The sequence below is a fragment of the Apium graveolens genome, chromosome 4, assembly GCF_009905375.1.
Source record: "Apium graveolens cultivar Ventura chromosome 4, ASM990537v1, whole genome shotgun sequence".
NCBI classification, from domain to species: domain Eukaryota; kingdom Viridiplantae; phylum Streptophyta; class Magnoliopsida; order Apiales; family Apiaceae; genus Apium; species Apium graveolens.
Window position 1 is genome coordinate 179,496,773 of NC_133650.1, and position 22,298 is coordinate 179,519,070.

Below are 22,298 nucleotides of genomic sequence, written 5' to 3' on the forward strand. Positions count from 1 at the left end.
CCAATATGGTTGAAGGTCTTTCAACGGATGTGGATTCGACGGATGATGAAAATTATCCGTCGAATAATAAAAAAAGATTATCCATCGAAAGACAATGAGCCACATCCGTTGAGTGCAAGTAAACCAGTTAGCAAAGCTAAGCTAGCTAAGTTAAATTATAAATATGGATCAGTTTCTAAGAACTTTGTTCCAGGAGAAACAAGTCAAGTTAAAAAGAACAAAAGAGTCAATGTAGGTCATTTGTCTATCAAGCAATTGAATGACATGTTAGAGAAAATTGAAGTGAAAGCATAGTCAAAAAGGAAAAACAATAGAAATGGGAAAGTAGGTATTAACAAACATAACAACTACACACCTGATAAATATGCTCCAAGAAAAATCTGTGTTAAATATGGTAGTATGAATCATTTGTCTGTTAATTGCAAGCTTTCCATGCATACTCCTATGTCTGCACCATCTTTATTTTCCAGCATGCCTACAATGCCTGTTAATGTTATGCCTGCACACAACTTGAATGCACAGTATGCTAACATGCCATTTGCACAAAATCCATATTATGTTGCATTTAATATACCTTTTCATGTTAACCAACATGTGCATGATAATTATACAATGATGAATGGTTTCAAAGGTCCAACTCAAATGAGAAAGGATGAATCTAAAATACCTAAGTCAAATGAGGTCAAACCTAAGAAACCAAAGAAAAAGGCTAACAAGGCAGGACCCAAGGAAACTTGGGTACCAAAATTAACTTGATTTGATTTTGATGTGTGCAGGGAAATAGAAAGAATCTTTGGTATTTGGATAGTGGGTGCTCAAGGCACATGACTAGAGATTTTACCCTGCTCACTAAGTTCAAGGAAAGAGCTGGCCCAAGTATCACTTTTGGAGATGACAGCAAGGGTTATACTGTGGGATATGGCTTGATTTCAAAGGATAATGTCATCATTGAGGAAGTTGCCCTAGTGGATGGTCTCAAGCACAATCTGTTGAGTATCAGCCAACTTTGTGATAGGGGCAACTCAGTTACTTTTAATATAGAAGCCTGTGTTGTGACTGACAAGAATAATAACAAAGTGGTTCTCACTGGAGTGAGAAAAGGCAATGTGTATCTAGCTAACTTTAACTCAACAAATGCAGAATCTGTAACTTGTCTTCTCAGTAAAGCAAGTCAAGATGAAAATTGGCTATGACACAAGAAGCTGTCCCATCTAAACTTCAAGACCATGAATGAGCTAGTCAAGAAAGAACTGGTTAGAGGTATTCCTCAAGTGGAGTTTTTAAAGGATGGATTGTGTGATGCCTGCTAGATTGGAAAGCAGAATAAAGCATCATTCAAAAGAACCTTGATTCAACAATTGAAGAATCTTTGCAACTATTGCACATGGATATGTTTGGACCAGTCAATGTGTTGTCCATCTCAAGGAAAAAGATATTTCCTCATAATTGTATATGATTTCTCAAAGTTCTCTTGGACATATTTTCTAAAATCCAAAGATGAAGCCTGTGAAATCATCATCAATCACATAAGGCAAGTCGATAATCATCCTGATTTCAAAGTAAGAAGAATCGGGAGTGACAATGGAACTGAGTTCAAGAATTTTGTGATGAGATTATTTTGTGAAGAGAATGGGATCATGCATGAATTTTCTGCAGCTAGAACTCCACAACAAAATGGAGTGGTGGAAAGGAAAAACAGATCTCTTATTAAAGCTACAAGGACAATGCTAGAAGAATCAAAGTTACCAACATATTTTTGGGCTGAAGCTGTGAATACTGCATGCTACACTCAGAATATTTCTTTGGTCAATCAAGAAAAATGCATAACACCCTTCCAATTATTCAAGAATAGGAAGCCAACTCTAAATTTTCTTCATGTCTTTGGATGCAACTGCTACATTCTAAGGAATCAAACTAAACAGCATGGAAAGTTTGATGCTAAAGCAGATGAAGGAATTTTTGTTGGATATGCTGTTGGAAAAACATATGGAGTCTACAATCTTAGAACAAACATTGTTATCGAATCTGTACATATTGTGTTTAATGATAAGAAGATTGAAGGACTAAAAGATGAAGGTTTCCATGATAGCCTCAAATTTGACAATGTTGAGATAGTTTGTGATGACAGTGATGATGATAGTGATCAAGAAATAGTGGCTAAGGATAATGCAGAAAAGTCTATCTCCAATGATGCACAAAATTCTGCATCAGTCGAGGTATAAAATACATCATCCGTCGGAAGACAATTAGCTTCATCCATCGGGATACAAAGTGCATAATCCATTGGAACAATCAGAGAAGCTGAGAATCAAAATAGATCACCTACATAAAGAACTCCTTCTTCAAATCAAAGATCCACAAACTCAGGGGGAGTTTCTTCTAATCAAAACTCAGTCACACATCAAGACAACAATGAGGCCTCTTCATCTAGAGCTAATCTACCTCAACAGAGAAAATGGACTAGTGATCACCCATTTGAACTGATCATTGGTGATGTGTCCTCAAGAGTGCAGACAAGGAAAGCAACTCAAGATGAATGTCTATATTGCATATTTCTATCTAAGGAAAAGCCTAAAAAGGTAGAAGAAGCTCTGTTGGATCCTGATTGGGTTTTAGCTATACAAGATGAGCTAAACCAATTTGAGAGAAACAAGGTATGGAAGCTAGTACCCAAGCCTAAACGAAAGAATCCAATTGATACGAAGCGGGTATTCAGAAACAAGATGGATGAAAATGGTATAGTTGTCATTAACAAAGCTAGATTGGTTGCTAAGGGCTACTGTCAACAAGAAGGAATAGACTTTGATGAAACTTTTGCTCCTGTTGCAAGACGTGAAGCCATCGGAATTTTCCTAGCCTATGCAGCCCGTGCCAATTTCAAAGTCTATCAAATGGATGTCAAAAGTGCATTTCTGAATGGATATTTGGAGGAGGAAGTCTATGTCAGACAGCCGCCTGGTTTTGAAGATCCAAAATTTTCAGAATATGTCTACTATCTTCTGAAAGCACTTTATGGATTGAAGCAAGCACCTAGAGCCTGGTATGATACTTTGTCAAAGTTTCTCTTAGAAAATCACTTCACAAGAGGTACTGTTGACAAAACTTTATTCTTTAGAAATGTTAATGGCTCGAGCATACTTGTTCAAATTTATGTAGATGATATTATATTTGGCTCTACAGATGAAAAACTTTGGAAAAAGTTTGCCAAATTAATGCAAAGTATGAAATGAGCATGATGGGAGAACTAACTTACTTTCTTGGTTTACAAGTTAAGCAAGTTAGTGATGGAATATTCATTAGTCAAACCAAATATATTTATGATCTTTTAAAGAAGTTTGATCTAATGGATTGTACATCTGTAAAAACTCCCATGACCACTGCAACTAAGCTTGAATTAAACACTACTAAAAAGTCTGTGGATATTTCAAGTTATAGGGGCATGGTTGGCTCACTTCTGTACTTAACAGCTAGTAGGCCTGATGTAATGTTTGCTACTTGTCTTTGTGCTAGATTTCAGGCTGATCCTAAAGAATATCATTTAGTAGCTATTAAGAGAATTTGCATATATCTCAAGGGAACACCAAAACTTGGCATTTGGTACCCTAGAGATTCTGGTTTTGATCTAACTGGTTATTCAGATGCAGATTATGTAGGTTGTAAAATTGATAGAAAAAGTACAACATGAACCTGTCAATTTCTAGGAAACAAGCTGGTATCCTGGTTCAGTAAAAAGCAAAATTCAGTTTCTACTTCTACAGCTGAAGCTGAATATATTGCTACTGGCAGTTGTTGTGCACAGATTCTATGGATGAAAAACCAATTATTGGACTATGGTCTCCAAGTGGACAAAATTCCTATTTTCTGTGATAACACAAGTGCAATTGCCATTACTAAAAATCTAGTACATCATTCAAGAACAAAGCACATAGACATCAAGTACCACTTCATTAAGGAACATGTAATGAATGGTACTATGGAACTTCATTTGGTTTCAAGTGAGAAACAACTTGTAGATATCTTTACCAAGCCACTTGATAAACCCACCTTCACTAGGTTGGTAAGTGAGTTAGGTATGCTTAATTATTCTTAAATTATTTTTGATAATTTTGCAAGTTGAAATGCAGCCAAAAACCTAATTGATTCTTATGTTTTGGATGAAAATTTGACCAAGTCAAATTCTACATCTCAACAGATGTTCATTATCCATCAAGTTTGATCATCCGTCGAAATAGAATAGCTTGGTAAAAATAAATTACTTTTCTGGATTATTTTAAACCCGACGGATAATTGCGTTATTCTCATCCGTCGAATTATCTACATCTTAGAAGTGCAGATGACTTAGTAATTGTACAATCACTTTTAGGATTGAGGGAAGGTAGTGATTTGAGTGAGAGTCTGGGTTGCTCCCAGGAAAAAGGGTAGGGAAAGAATGATCTAATACAGTCCATTTCTTCAGGACTGGCAAAAGTGAGTGAGAGGAGTCCCACCTTAGATGGTGAAGGTGAGGGTGTGAGGGTGGGGAGCCAAGGTGAGACCTTGATGCAAGAAAAGATAGATAATGAGAGAAATGCAGGTACAGGAGAAATAAGGGTGGATGCCATTACAAGTGAGTTAATAAATGTCCAGGATGCAGACAGGGAGGGACTATCTCAGTAAATTCAAGCTGTTATAGATTCTACCTTCTAGGATGCTGAGACATTACTCACCCTGTTCCAGCATATCAACTTCTAGCTGAACAGGGCAATGACAATGCAGAAAGAATGCTAAATTTGGTGCACACCACACGGTCTATGCAAAGAGCAAAGGATCCAATCACAGCTCTGCCCTCTACATCTTATGATATTGACTATGATACTAGTGGTTCAGAAGATTTCTTTGGTGATGAGGATGAAGAAAGTGAAGAAGAGCCATTGGACATAGGGGGAGAAGTAGGCCCTAGTTCCAGATCAGGCATGCCATCATGGGCCTTCTCAAAGAAATGTGATGAACATTATTTCAAGACCATAATCATCCAACTTATCAGTCAAACACAGTCTGCTCTTCAATCATCCAAAAATGCTAGCACCAAGAAGCTTCTACAAGCACATCTTGCTTCTCTCCAACTACAATAAATCCAAGGCTTCCAACACAATCAGGATATCACTTCTATCAAAACAGAAATCACTCAAGTGAAGAAGGATATAGCTGATAGATTAGATGCAAAACTTCTAGAAGCTACAATGCTTGATATTAAATGACAATTAAGGAAGAACACTGATCTTGCCACCAAGGTGGATCCTTGGAGAAAAGAATGACAATAATGGAAGCCTCTCTAACAGCTATACATCTACATCAGACATAACAAACAGGCTTGCTTCAAAGGCTAGTGGTAGCATAAATCCCTTCTTCAACTCAACTTGATGATAAGAAAAAGGGGGAGAAAGAAACCTCTTCTAAGGTGGAGAAAGAAAGCTCAATTGTCTTATTCAGTCAAGGGGAATCAAGAAGTGAGGGGAGCAAAAAGTACAAAACATACAAGTCAACAAAGTGATTGTGCCAACAATTGCTTTCACAAAGCCACCAATGTTGGATAACATTAATCTAATACAAAGATCAGCTAAAAAGCTTGAATTAAAATCAAGTTCTAAGATGATTGATGTTAAAGCTTTAGAGAAGGAAATAAAAGAAAAATGAAGAAAGATAGATGCAGATATCCAACAAAAGTTTGGGCCAATTTAGAAACCAGATAGAGTCTTCAGTCATCACTCTCAAGTCATAAAAATCTCTGTAAATGACATAAGTATGAACTATCTGAAAAGGGGTCAAACTTCTTGCATCAAATCTCCAAAAAAAGATCTCATTATGAAGGCGAAATGGAACTATCCTAAGTTTTCAGATAAGAATCCTATGGATACAGTGTTAGGCCAGATGAGAAGAAGCTGCTGGCTAGGTCTATTGTATTCTGCAAGGATCCAACTGATTTAGTATTAAAAAGAAGAATTGCCAAAATTTACAGAAATGGTAAGGAGATTTGTGTGGTGGTTGGACACCCACTATTTGGGGAAGCTAAAAAGGAGGAGAAAGAAAGAATCAGGCTAGAAAAGAAGCAAGTTGCTTTGGATGCCAAGAAGCAAAAGCAAAAGAAAGAACAAGCTGCTATCTTGGACAAGCTTCAAGCTGTAAAAACCACAACAGAACTTCCTGTACAACCAATTGTAATTCCTGAACCTAAGAATCTGAAAATGCAAGAAGAATCGTAGTAGAAAAGAAGATTTAGATACAAACTCCATTCCGAGAGGAAAGTAAACTTTAATGATGAGGAATTGGAAGACCAATTTCCCAAAAAGCCTACTACTATAACTCAGACATCAAAACCCTCAGTGGTATTTGAAGAATTCAAAATGGTTGATCCAACCAGAAATATTCATGGTGAACCAATTGTTCCTAAGGATGAGCCAGTAGACTGGGATAGTTTACCAATTCCTGAGCTAAACTTACCCATTTTCAAGCCAAAGAAGACAAAGACAAGAGCAAGAAAGAAAGTGAAGCCTGTGATTCCCAAATCCAAGACCTCAATCAAAGCTAAGCCTACAGTCAACAAGGGAGACATGCTGTTCATCTGTGACATCAATGAGTTTTCTGACATAAACCTTTACTTAGATGAATTAGAAGAAGTCAGAGGAATTGATGCTCACAGACATCTTCCTGAAAGGATGGTATTCAAATACAAGGGAGGAAGAGAGTTCATATGGCCACTTCACAGGATTCTCCAAGAAAGCCAATCTGTTCTGATTAAAGTCTAATCATCCTTTAAAAAAACTTTGGATACAATGTGACTGCAAGAAGAATGGTTCTAAAGAGGATTGAGGAACTAAGGAGTACTAGAGCCAAATATGCACTTCCAAAAACTCTATCTATTCCCTTTACAGGAAAAATAGTACATCAAAGGCCCTATTGGCTAATGGAATTCAAGGAAGAAAAAGGAGTTAGAAGATTCTTCAGATTGGAGGACCAATTGAGTATCTCTAGCAATGAGATTCTTTTGGAATTACAGGAAATGCTAGATCTCTCAGAAGCTAATGAACTTGAATTCCACAGACAACTCCAGAATTAAATTGAAGAAAACAACAGAAAGCTTAGGAAGAAATCCAGACAATCAAGAAAATAGATATATCTGCTCAGACTAGAGGAGCATCTTGATAACAATTGTGAGCAATTTCTTTGTGTACTTTGCATTGTTCAACTTTGAGCAATTTGTAGCACTTATCAGTTTTATATACTATTTTTCATTCTGTATCTTTAGGATGTTTTGTTATCATCAAGTTTCTATTAATTTATGGCTACAATTATAGTAGACATAAATTAGGGGAGATTGTTAGGAATATGTTGTGTACTTGATGATAAGCTAAACAAAATACCTTAGTAGATTTAACTTAGTGAATTTTGTAGCACCCGACGGATGATCAATTATAGTCCCGACAGATGATTCAATATAGTCCCGACTGATGACTAATTGATATCCACCGGCTGAGTAGCTTATGTAACAATAAGTACTGCAGCACATTTCTGCAAATAACTTTGTATAGATTCTGTAGTAGCTTATGAATCATGTAGACTACTAGGAGATATGCAGATTAGGTTGATTAATTATAAATATTAGATGTCTTGTAAATCTGCATAAATAAAATAGAGTTTAGTATCAAATAGCTACCCGACGGATGATCAACAAGGATACCCGACGGATGACAAGCATGTACCCGACGAATTATTAATTCAAATATCTGTTGACAGTGATAACACATTCACATGTGTTGGGTGTTTGCAAAAGGAATGTGGCAGCCTGTTTAGCAGGATTTTGAGAACAAAGAAGCATTACCATTTCCATGCTATTTTGAAGATATTCAAAGATGCTGGAATCGAGTAGTGAAGCAGCATGGAGTTAGACTTGATAGGTTTTATTTTATTATCCTGTCTTATTACCATGTAAACTTGGTGATATATAAACCAAGTGTAGCTAGTAGAACAAACAACCTAGTAAACACATTTTTAGCAGAGCAACATTTGTAAGCTGTATTCTGTAGAATTTCTCTGTAGTTTGTTTGTTCACTTGTAAAGCAGTTGTAAGATATTCAAGCTTCACAGGGTTTTCTTGATATATATATATCTCTAGTGGATACATTCAAATCCACCATAAAGTTTTAAAGACCTGAGTTTTTATTACATTATGTTTGATTACTTAACTCTGAATTCCGTACTTTGTAAATCAAACAGTTAGATATAAATTGTGTTAGAACCATTTTTCATAAATCTAAAAAAGAAGCCAGAATTACATTCAACCCCCCCTTCTGTAATTCTTGTTGTATTGTTAGGGAATAACATCATATTTGGATTGGAAGCTAAGTATGAAGCTCTCTTGAAGAAACAGTCTAGTAAAGCTTACATTATAGAAGGAAAGAGTTGGGATGATTATGAGGAGTTTGGAAACTATGTACTCATGGCCTTGGAATAAGGAGATTCATATGTTAGTGTAAGTTCCCTAGAGACAACACTATGATGTTTTAGTTTAAGACATTTGGATTATTAGTTTTTATGTTTTATCGATTATTCCCTTTATAATTTATTAATTCTTAATTTGATGTGATATAAATGTTATATTAATAAATGTCCTTGGAATATGATATACAATTCTAAATCTCTAAGTAATTGACTTAGAAATGAGATTATGAGAATAGTATCAATATTCCTAAAGGTCCCTAGTCGAGTATTATTATTAAGGGACAATAATAATGCATTAAGACTGGTGTGTTTGTTGACTGATGATCACATCTCATTGATCATAGGTATAGTGATACTAAAGTAAAAAACACAGGAATATGTAAATTTACATGGTGCTGGTCAGACCCGATGTGAAATTCTACATGTCTGTTGTGTCATTAGTAATTCTAACAGTGATAATGATGTAATGGTCCTTTGACCTGAAATCATTATATTTCTATACAAGAATTAATATACATTGATTCCATTAAAAGTTATCCTTGACCGGGTAATGATAAAATTGGACATTGGGTATATTATGAATTGTATGAGAAATATGAATGATCTAGATAGGATTTAACCCTCTTATTTTAGGAGTGATATTATTGGCCTCTTGTGTGAGCTAGACTATGAAATACGTGGCCACGCTCAAATTTTGATTTGATATGATAGTCTACTCATTGATCAATGAAACTGGGATTAAACTATGATGAGGATGACACATTACATGCCTCTAGTTTAATCTATAATATTTGGTTAAAGGGATTATATTACATTGTATATTATTCAAGAAAGGTTTAATCGATCACCGAGTTAATTATTATTACTTGGATAACAATGATGTATTATCAGAGGCCGCTCATTGTTTAATATTTTAAATTAGATTTAAAATTTGTTGCCAGCGTAATAATAACCTATAGGGTCACACACAAAGAATGCTTGCAGGATTATTTAATTTAAATTAGATTTAAATTAAATTAAAGTAATTTGAGTTATTTTTAATATTAATTAAGTTTGACTTAATTAATTAGATAAATAATGATATTCGAATTTTATATTTATTTGTTAAATAATTAAGTGAGACTTAATTACAATACAAATAGGAATTTCAAATTAATAATAACTCCTAATTAGTTAAGAGTTATAATTCATTTTTCTACTCTCTATATAATATCTCTTGTGGCTGATTTCGTGTGCAAAAATTTTACTAAAAGCCTAGCCACCAAGAGAGAAGATGGAGAGAGCAAGAAGAAATGAGTTTGTGCTAGTACACATCCAATCCTTGAGTTCAAGCATTCATGTGGATACCGATAGAGCGTAGATCGCGAGAGCGGGATGCGTGGTGATTGAACAATCTTTGGATCTCCATTATTCAACCAATTTGTAAAGCTTCTCAGGTAAACAATCTGATCTACGAATTAAATATCTATTTTTCGCATGGATCATGCGGCGAGTTTCAAAAATTCTGATTTTTCACATTTTTAATTACTATTTCCGTTGCGTATATGCTTTCGAAACCCAACAATGGCATCTGAGATACTTGCGAAAAGTGTTTAATTCATTTATGTGTTTATTGGTTTTATGATGATAACATGTATACAATATTCCATGACTGTTATGGATGTGATTTTGTCTATTTTACATGTTGCTATGTTTATATATGCGTATGTATGCATATGTTTTGAATATATGATATTCATGAGAGTTGTATAACCATATGATGACTAAATAATATGTATATATACTGATATATATGTTTTGTATTTGTTCTTATTATAAGAATCGTAATTGATACGATTCTGAATTGGATGCATCGGATTTGCTAAAATATGTCTCTGGTGTCCGATTTTTGCAAACGAATACGCTATTTCATATGAAATCGACCGATCTGTAAGGCATTTGACATCGTTTAGGCCCTGTAATTTACGATTTAATGTTATTAGATTTAATTCCGAATTTTCTAATTTTTGCCATATTTGGTTTTTATGATTAGATTATGATGGGTATGATATGTTAAGATCAGATTATGTGTTCTAACATGTTCTTATGTGTTAATTGAGCATGGTGGATGGTTATGGCCTATGACCTTAGGTTAATGGTTTTGGTTTTTTAAATACAGCTTGCATGTCATTTGATCTTGTAATTATTAAATCTCGAATGTAACTCGAGTTCTTCTTGTAAGTACATTAGATTAGCTTTATATTTCATTCTCGTAATGTACACAAAGACATGAAGATTTAAAGATCAAAAAAAGGTAATCCCACATGGAGGCCATCCAAGGAAGCAATACAAAAAAGAATACATGTAATAGTTAGCCTGTATTTATTTTCCACCTTAGATTGACCTAGATCTTTGTCATTAGCTTGATAAAGATCACATAAGATGAAGCCATAACCAACCACATTTAATTTATCGTACTTTACATATATATGCTCATATGATGAATGTATGTGTAGAGTAGTTTTTAAAGATACATGCTTAATTAGATTAAGGATGTATGTATTAGATACGACACACATGCCATGCTTGCTAAACAAGATAAAATATATAACAACTCAAGATTTTAAAATGAAAAAATGATTACGAGATTCTCGTGTTTATGAAACACATAATAAAATACAAATTTACTTTGTTTCTGACATGAGGCGATTTTGTCAAAAACGAGTTCATTGAACTTGTAAGGTTGTGGGTTTTAAGCGAAACCGTTGTGATTCCCTCACTATCTGGAAATCAAACCATTGACGAATATTGATTTGAAGTATTTTTTTCAAGGAAAAATTAGGAATCTCTTTATGATGGGATCATGATCGTTTTAAAATTAACAAAACCCTAAAGTTAATATTAAGTTGATCAGATTCTTTCCAATGACTCCAATGCGTTAACCCCTAGATCGAAAAGGAGTGGGTTCTGTTACGACCGGCATTTTATATAATATTATTTGTGGATTGGGTATAATATTAAAGTCAAATGAAAATATATTCAATGATTGTACGCTAGTGTGAGTGAAAGTTTCTGCATTATAAATTTGCTTTGTGTAGTATATGATTTTTCAAAGCAAGAGTTTATTTAATTTCTTTATTTTTGATTTATAAGGAATATTCTAAGCTTTGGAAAAATTTTCTTTTAAAAGGTATTTTGTTCACAAATTTTGAAAATGATTTTATAAAGTCTCTAAAAATCCAAGTTATTTTATGATATAAATTTTATAATTTTTGAACTTATATTTTATTTTATAAAAATAAATCATTATAAATTTTAGTTGTCATATTTATCAAATTACATAAGAGACCATGCATGCAAATCACCCTTCTATTCTCTCAAAGGGCAAACAAAACTTTTCCAACCCCACTAACTCATTTGATTATTACCAAATTACTACCTTAGCCTTGCATGCAAAATGGCCTAACTTTAACCAAGGGACATTTTTGTAAGTTCTCACTTCCACTCATCATTTGTAAACCAAATAGCATAAAACAAAGAAATCAAAGTGGGAGAGGTCATTCTCATTCCACACTCCAACACCCCACAAATTTTCTCTCCTCCCCCTCCCACATTGCTCTCGGCCGAAGGCCAATTCCCCACCCCCCTTTCATTTTTCAATTCATTCTTCATCTTCCCAAGTGTAAATCTTTTACCTACATTCATCTTATATACTTTCCAAGTGTTTTGTGACTTGGAAGTTGAAGTTCCATGGATGCATGTGTAGTTCTTATGTGATCTCCAAAGAGAAACTCTTGATTCCTGTGAATTCAAGAGCTCTTTATAAAATATATTATGTATATGTGCTAACTAAGTGTTTTATGGAGATATCATGCTTTAAAATCCTTTGCATGCTACTGAAATTTCATTATATATTTATGTTTAGCCATGCATGTTAGTTTTAAGACATTAAAATGATGATCAACCATGTTTTGCATGCTACTCTTTTCGAAATCATGTAGTTATGTTTAAAAATCTATAAATTCGAAATATGTGTACTTAAAATAGATTGTTTTCATGATAAATTTCTTATTAATACTTAAAAGAAGTTATATTTCATGATTATTAAGGATGAGTATTAGGTGCAAGTCGATTTTTCAAGCATTTAAAACTTTATGCCTAGCCGAAATCTTGTTATGTGCTTTCCATGAGTTGCATGTTATATTTTTAGTTGCATGTTGTTGTTTTTGGGCATGGATGATCTCACCCAAGTTTATTTTGAGAATAAGAGAGTTAGTTCAGTAGATTACCATGTATAAGTCTTGGTTTAAGTATTGAGTTGTTGTTAGTTGAGTTTGTCAAGTCAAAACCTTGGAAAATGAGAGTTATAGTTTCTGCAGAAAAATCAGTATAGCACCCTGAGGTTTAGAGTGAGTTTTGACCATGTCATTGGTGTGCACTTTGAGGCCCAAGCTACCAGAAGTTAGTATTGGGAGTATATAAAAGGTTTTAGGAGTTGGTTGGAGGTTTGCATGTCATTTGGTTAGGTGCACAAGTAGAATCACAAAATCTGTCCAACAGGGGACAGTTTTGTTGCAACTTAGAAATAGGGAGATTTGACCATGTCATGGGTATGCCCTCATTAGGCCCAATTGGGCCTTAGTTAGAGGGTATGTCAGAGAAGTTTTTCCTACCTCAGTTCATAGGATATGAGCTAGAACCATGTGTCACAAGTTAATTCAAGTCAGGGAATTTTCTGCCCAGAAAAGCAGGGGAACCTTGGACTTTTAGCTTAGGCCCAAGAAGGCCCAAGCCAGGCCCTTGAGCCACATCAAGCTTGTGAGATGCCCTTAGGTCAGGAGAGTCTTGTGTAAAAGTTTTGAAGGAAAACTTGTAGTTTAAGAGTGTCTAATGTACTAAAGAAACCATAGTTGTCATTCTGAAATTTGCACCAGTGAGCACTATCACTTATCATATAGTTTTAGAACACTTAGAAGTGAGTATTAGGTCGACCACCATAGTTGTAAGATAGTATAAGGTTAGTAGAGCAAAAGGCACAAGTGAGGGTCAATAGGTTTTGGATAATTTAGGAAAGGCACATCGAGTTAGGAAGCCAAAATTAAAAGACCTTGTCTAGTTTAGCGACCAAGTGACTTAAGTTGTGAGTCGAGATCATCCAAGCCTAGTGTTGCATTATGGTATATATGGTGTTATTTGGTGTTAATATATGATATGTGAATATATGGCTATGTGTGTGCAATTATAATTTAAAGGAGAATATAAATTAAGTGTATATAGGCCTAAGTGCCATCCGTGTTTAATTTCGGGTTGTAAATAGGTTAAGATTGTAAGAATATATTATAATGAGGATTATTATTATTTATGTAGGATCTCGAGACGAGGGAAAACTTGCCATAAAAGTCGAGTGAAGCTCCAGTTGTTGCTTCTACCAGTCAGACCAGACCAGCCTATCTCAAGGCAAGTGATTCAACTTGACCTTCATATTTACTATAAACAGTTCATATATATATATCGATGCAATTATCCTGAGTCATTTTGATATATTTAAATCAAGCGTATCTTTTGTTTATCTTTGAGTTACATAGAGATGCCATGAACCCTCGAGTACGTATTCCAAGTAGTTCAAAAGTCTTTCATGATAGTTTAATGCCATGATAAAATGAAGAGTTGATATATTTCTTGATTGATCCTCTTGATTAACATGTTGATGTTTCCTATGTATTGATATCTCATCCTGATACTTGAATCCCTATAGAACCTTACTTTGAATTCTGATAGTCAGATACTTACCAGCTTGATTCCTCATTGATTGATACCCTCTTTCTTATCCTAAAGCTTGACAATTCTGATATACCCTGAGCTAAAAATCATTCTTCATACCTTAACACCATTAGTATTCATGAAGCTTACATTCTTAATGATCCAGCACTTGAACCTTGATGAGAAACCATTGCTTTGAGCCCAAATTGGCATTACCCTTCATATTATCCATTAGCCTCACTAAATCCTCTTGTCCAATCTTTGATATATGAAAACCATTCAATTACTTGAATAGAGAATAGTTTTGTGAATCATGGCTCTGATATTCAGTACCTTGTTTCCCGTGTTTCGAGTTGATCTATAATTCCTTAATAAAAATGTTTACTGTTAAAAGAGATTTTGTTACAATTCGGCATCAGCTTTTGAAATAAATAAAATGTGGGTTTTCAGTCCCAAAGGGGGATAAATGTTTTCTTTGAATGGTGGATCTGGACTGAGACGCGAGTCCTTTCCGCACTTATATTAGGCTTAAAAGTTGCCTAGGGATTCCCATTAATATTTTAGAACCCAGCGAGGTTCGGGATTACTTCGCGGCTGATCACCGGCTGTAATCCGTAGCGTCATAAAATGATTTTGATTAAGACATGATTTTAAAATTGTTTTGATGCAAGCAAAATGATGCCATCTCATATAGTTTTTATCTCTCGTTACCTTTGGTTATGTCTTTCCATTATCATTCTTAAAAGTATATCTCAATTTATGTTTTGTGTCGTACTGTTAGCACTTGTTGAGCATTTGGCTCACTTCTTGCTTTAACCTGATATTACAGCTAGCAGCTATGGTTAGATTCAAGCAGACTGCCCGTAAGACTTGTGATGCTGATGCTTATGTTCGAGCTCAGGTAGAATAAGTAATAATAGTTGTGTGAGGACTCGGTATTTGTAATCAGATGTAATAGTTGGTAGTGTTGGGCTGTTCCAAACCCTAAACTGTAACATCTTGGAGTTGGTTGTGTATTCTTCATTTAAAATATTGTAATAGCTATATTTATTTTGCTATTTAAGTTGGGGGTGTGACAGGTTTTGGTATGAGAGCTACGGTTTAGAGTCCCTGGATAGCCCAAATAGGTTATAGGATTTGTGTGTAGGTTATAGATATTATGCGAGAGAGTAGGTTAAGTAAATTATTATTAATACTCCTCTTATTGGTTGTCAGCATAGGGCGCATTCCTCGTCATCCTCTGGGTCAGACGACACTATTGCTTTCTCCGTGTATGCTGAGTTGAGGCGTGAGTTCGACATGCTTCAGGGCAAGTACGACCGACTGATAGACCGACTGAAGAACGTGTATCCGGACAGCCGAAACTACGAAGGGAAGCCCAAGGAGCAGATGACTGCGAGACTTGAGACCTTGGTTCAGTACGTCAACACTAAGCTTGAGGAGATGCCAGCACACCGGGACCGTACCAGCCAGTATGTCATTCAGATGGTGGCGGATGAGCTCCAGAGCATTGTGAAGACGCTTCGAGAGGAAAAGACTACCAAGCCCCGTTCAGATGGAGTGGAGCCTTAGTTCTTTCCATTTACCTTTCATGTTGTTGTACTATCAGACTCTATGGAATCCTCAGTTGTTTCCGTTTTTCCTTTAAATAAGCCTGTTATTCCTAGAATCAGACTATGTCCCAATCCTATGTACTGTGACCTTTAAAATTTCAATAACTATGTGCTATTGTTTCCTTTGCTCTCAACTGTTATTTTATGTTTTTATCATCATATTTGCTTAATTTAGAAACTTGACCCCATATGAAAATGAGAATGCCATGCGATACCCTCGAATCATTTTATCATTCATATTTGTTTTGACACAACTCTTATTTCAGGATCATGCCTCCCAAAAAGAAGAACCTAACAACCACCTTCACCACAGACCCAAATATTCTTCGACTACTGGAAACCTTGCAACAGCAAACCAATGCTATAGCTCAACAACAACTAACTCTTCAACAACGAATTGAAAACCAAGATAACCGTGAGCCACACCAACCACCTGAACCACCAGTACCACCTAGACAAATTGTCACTTTCAAGGCTTTTCAGAATGTGAATCCACCTGTATTTCATGATACCACTGATCCAGTGATAGCTAACACATGGATCAAGGAGATGGAAAGGGCTTTTGAGTTGGTACAGTTAGGAGACGATCAGAAGACGCCGTATGCTACTTACTTCTTGAAGGGAGAAGTCATCTATTGGTGGGAATCATTAAAGGCTATGGAAGTCACTCAGCAGGTTTCTTGGGAGAGATTTAAAAAGTTATTTATGTACAAGTATTACCCTAAGTACATGCAGAATCAGATGGAGCTAAATTTCTTGAGTTGAAGCAAGGGAACATGACTGTATTGGAGTATGAGAAGAAGTTCACTGAGTTGTCAAGGTTTGTGACAAAGTATACCAGCACTGAGGAGGAAAAAGCAAAGAAATTTCAGCAAGGATTGGAGCCTTGGATCAGAGATAGGGTGGCTATGTTTGAGCTTGAAACTTATGCGGGAGTAGTACAGAAAGCTGCTCTGATTGAGAATAATGGGATGCAGTCAAGGAAAGAGAGGGATAACAAGAAGAGGAAGGTTCCATTTTATGGAGAAAAGTCTGAAGCTGGAAGTTCGCAAGATCGGAATGTAAAGAGGATTGGTTTTCAGAAGGGCGGAAATTTTCAAAAGAAGGGAAATTTGGGAAAAAGGCAAGAATCAAAAGGGAACAACCAGGCAAGTCAAGGGCAAGTTGGAGAAAACAGGTTCCAGAGACCGGAATGCAAGCACTGTGGAAGAAGGCACCCCGGAGTATGCAATAAGCTGAGCATGACCTATTATAGGTGCAATCAGAAGGGACATTTGGCAAATGAGTGCAAGATGCCGAAGCCAGGAGTTACGTGCTACAAGTGTGGGAAGACTGGACACATGGCTAGGGAGTGTAAGGCAACAGGACCAGTCAAAGCTCTGATGAACGTGGCAAGTACCAGTGCAAGCGTGCCAGCTGAGGTATTGGCATTACCTCCACCACCTACACCAACCCCACAAGCAACAGCAAGGACATTTGATTTGAAGATGAAGGATGATGTACAGAATTCGGAGGTGATAGCAGGTACACTTTTACTCAATAATGTCAAAGCTAAAGTATTGATTGATTTGGGAGCAACAAGATCTTTCATATCAGAATCTTTTGTTGATAAGCTTCAATGTGAGAAAATGATTATGAGTGAGGTAGTAAATGTGGTAATTGCAAACCAAGAGAAGATTCATGTGAATCAATTTTGTCCAAAGTGTGAGATCGATATTTCGGGATATAAGTTTTTAGCCGACTTGATACTCTTCAAGTTGGGAGAGTTTGACATAATTTTAGGAATGGATTGGTTAGGAGAGAATAGCGCTCAGATTAATTGTAAGACCAAGAGAGTGTATTTAAAGACGAAGAGTGGAGAGAAGGTAGTATTTAAGGGGCAGAGGCAAGAGCAACTATTTCTTACAATCGTTCAGGCTAAGAAGTTGCTTAGAAAAGGTTGTGAGTCGTTCCTAGCATATGTAGTGGATTCAGAGAGAGGCAGCCTCAGCATGGAAGATATTCCTGTAGTTAGTGAGTTCCCCGATGTGTTTCCCGACGGACTACCAGGCTTACCACCATATCGACAAATTGAGTTCGAGATCAACCTTGCTCCAGGCACAGAACCAGTTTCAAAGGCCCCATATAGGATGGCACCAGCAGAAATGAAAGAGTTGGCGAGCTAGCTACAAGAATTATTGGATAAAGGAGTGATACGACCAAGTATGTCGCCATGGGGAGCACCTGTTCTGTTTGTAAAGAAGAAAGATGGGAGTATGCGTCTATGCATAGATTACCGGGAGTTGAATAAGGTGACGATCAAGAACCGATACCCGCTACCAAGGATAGATGACCTTTTTGATCAGTTGAAGGGAGCAAAATGCTTTTCGAAGATTGATTTTAGACCGGGATACCATCAATTAAAGATCAAAGAAGAAGATATTCCTAAGACCGCATTCAGTACCAGATATGGGCATTATGAATTCCTAGTAATGCCGTTTGGATTGACCAACGCTCCGGCCGCATTTATGGATTTGATGAATCGGGTATTTAAGAAGTATTTGGACAAATTTTTCGTGGTATTTATTGATGACATCCTTATTTATTCTAAGTCGGAAGAAGAACATAAGCAGCACCTCTGGATAGCATTGGAGATACTCCGATAAGAGAAGTTGTATGCCAAGTTTACCAAATGTGAGTTTTGGTTAAAGGAAGTTCAATTTCTGGGGCATGTCATTGGAAATGAGGGAGTAAAAGTGGATCCGGCAAAGATGGAGGTAGTTATGAGTTGGGAGAGGCCAAAGACTCCTACGGAAGTGCGAAGTTTTCTAGGATTGGCCGGATACTATAGAAGATTCGTCAAGGATTTCTCGAAGATCGCCACGCCATTGACCAAGTTAACCAGAAAGAATCAAAAGTTTGAATGGAGTGCAGAATGTGAAGATAGCTTTCAAGAGTTAAAGCGGAAGTTGGTAACAGCTCCGGTGTTGGTACTTCCAGATGATCAAGGGAATTTTGTAATATTCAGCGACGCTTCATATAAGGGTTTGGGTTGTGTGTTGATGCAACACAGTAAAGTGATTGCGTATGCGTCAAGACAGTTGAAGCCGCATGAGTTAAAGTACCCGACGCATGACTTGGAACTAGCCGCCATAGTGTTCGCACTCAAGATCTGGAGACATTACCTCTATGGAGAGAAGTGTGAAATCTACACGGATCACAAGAGTTTAAAGTACATTTTTACTCAGAAAGAGCTCAATATGAGGCAGAGGAGATGGCTGGAATTGATCAAGGAGTATGACTGCTCGATAAATTACCATCCTGGAAAGGCGAACGTAGTGGCCGATGCTCTGAGTAGGAAGGAGAGATTAAATATGATGATAACATCAAAAGAGTTATCTGAAGAAATCGAAAAATTGGAATTGGAACTTTGTGCTTATGGAAAAGTCGAGGAAGTTTGTCGTGCAATGACCTTTCAGCCAACACTAGTGGAAAAGATAAAGAAGTGTCAAGAGGAAGTAATGGAAAAAGAGAAGAATCAGTTATCTGGAGAGGAGATTAATACTCAAAGGGATGAGCAAGGGATACTAAGGTTTTCATCCAGAATATGGATTCCCCATGTACCTGAATTAAAGAATGAGATCCTCCATGAAGCCCACAATTCGAAATTTTCAATCCACCCGGGAAGCACCAAGATGTATCGAGACTTAAAGAAGAACTTTTGGTGGCCAAATATGAAGCGAGACGTGGCAGAATGGGTTGCGAAGTGCTATACTTGTCAGAAAGTAAAGGCAGAACATCAATGACCAAGTGGATTAATTCAGTCCCTGAAGATTCTAGAATGGAAATGGGAAAATATCGCTATGGACTTTATAGTAGGACTACCGCGAACGAAATCCGGACATGACGCAATATGGGTTATAGTTGATCGTCTTACGAAGTCGGCGCATTTCCTTCCAATAAACGAGAAGTCGTCATTGGACAAGTTGGTTCATCTGTATGTGCGCGAAATCGTACTAAGGCATGAAGTACCCGTATTAATAGTTTCAGACAGAGATCCCCGATTTAACTCGAGATTTTGGAAGCAATTTCAGGAATGTCTTGGCACGAAGTTGAATATGAGCACGGCGTACCACCCGCAGACTGATGGCCAAAGTGAAAGGACAATTCAAATAATTGAAGATATGTTGCGCAGTTGTGCAATCAATTTTGCAGGAAGTTGGGACGACCATTTGCCGTTGATTGAATTCTCTTACAACAACAGCTATCATTCCAGTATCGGCATGCCACCATACGAAGCTTTGTACGGGCGAAAGTGTAGATCACCAACAAGTTGGGATGAAGTAGGAGAAAGAAGAATTCTCGGCTCGGATTTGGTACAACAGTTGCATGACTCGGTCAAGTTAATTCAGAAAAGGTTGCTTGCTGCTCAAGATAGACAGAGGAAGTATGCGGATCCAGCACGTAAGGACGTTCAATTCCAAATTGGCGAAGCTGTGTTGCTAAAGGTGTCACCTAGAAAAGGGTTGATAAGATTTGGCAAGAAAGGGAAGTTAGCACCTAGATACATAGGTCCTTTTGAGATTTTGAGTCAAGTGGGAAAGGTGGCCTACGAGTTGGCCTTACCACCTTAGTATCGGCATGTGCATAATGTGTTCCATGTGTCGTTGCTTAAGAAGTACAATCCTGACGCTAGCCATGTGATAGAATATGAACCTGTAGAAATTCAGGCAGACCTGTCATTTGTGGAGCAACCGGTTAAAATACTCGACTGGCAAGTAAAGAGTCTTAGGAATAAGTCGGTAAAGTTAGTAAAAGTACTTTGGAGGAACCCTAAGGTCGAAGAGTCGACTTGGGAGTTAGAGTCTGATATGCGTTCCCGACATCCTCATCTTTTCTCTTAGATTCTGGGGACAGAATCCCTTAAGGGGGAGAGGATGTTACGACCGGCATTTTATGTAATATTATTTGTGGATTGGGTATAATATTAAAGTCAAATGAAAATATATTCAATGATTGTACGCTAATGTGAGTGAAAGTTTCTGCATTATAAATTTGCTTTGTGTAGTATATGATTTTTCAAAGCAAGAGTTTATTTAATTTCTTTATTTTTGATTTATAAGGAATATTCTAAGCTTTGGAAAAATTTTCTTTTAAAAGGTATTTTGTTCACAAATTTTGAAAATGATTTTATAAAGTCTCTAAAAATCCAAGTTATTTTATGATATAAATTTTATAATTTTTGAACTTATATTTTATTTTATAAAAATAAATCATTATAAATTTTAGTTGTCATATTTATCAAATTACATAAGAGACCATGCATGCAAATCACCCTTCTATTCTCTCAAAGGGCAAACAAAACTTTTCCAACCCCACTAACTCATTTGATTATTACCAAATTACTACCTTAGCCTTGCATGCAAAATGGCCTAACTTTAACCAAGGGACATTTTTGTAAGTTCTCACTTCCACTCATCATTTGTAAACCAAATAGCATAAAACAAAGAAATCAAAGTGGGAGAGGTCATTCTCATTCCACACTCCAACACCCCACAAATTTTCTCTCCTCCCCCTCCCACATTGCTCTCGGCCGAAGGCCAATTCCCCACCCCCCTTTCATTTTTCAATTCATTCTTCATCTTCCCAAGTGTAAATCTTTTACCTACATTCATCTTATATACTTTCCAAGTGTTTTGTGACTTGGAAGTTGAAGTTCCATGGATGCATGTGTAGTTCTTATGTGATCTCCAAAGAGAAACTCTTGATTCCTGTGAATTCAAGAGCTCTCTATGAGATATATTATGTATATGTGCTAACTAAGTGTTTTATGGAGATATCATGCTTTAAAATCCTTTGTATGCTACTGAAATTTCTTTATATATTTATGTTTTTCCATGCATGTTAGTTTTAAGACATTAAAATGATGATCAACCATGTTTTGCATGCTACTCTTTTCGAAATCATGTAGTTATGTTTAAAAATCTATAAATTCGAAATATGTGTGCTTAAAATAGATTGTTTTCATGATAAATTTCTTATTAATACTTAAAAGAAGTTATATTTCATGATTATTAAGGATGAGTATTAGGTGCAAGTCGATTTTGCAAACATTTAAAACTTTATGCCTAGCCGAAATCTTGTTATGTGCTTTCCATGAGTTGCATATTATATTTTTAGTTGCATGTTGTTGTTTTTGGGCATGGATGATCTCACCCAAGTTTATTTTGAGAATAAGGGAGTTAGTTCAGTATATTACCATGTATAAGTCTTGGTTTAAGTATTGAGTTGTTGTTAGTTGAGTTTGTCAACTCAAAACCTTGGAAAATGAGAGTTATAGTTTCTGCAGAAAAATCAGTATAGCACCCTGAGGTTTAGAGTGAGTTTTGACCATGTCATTGGTGTGCACTTTGAGGCCCAAGCTACCAGAAGTTAGGATTGGGAGTATATAAAAGGTTTTAGGAGTTGGTTGGAGGTTTGCATGTCATTTGG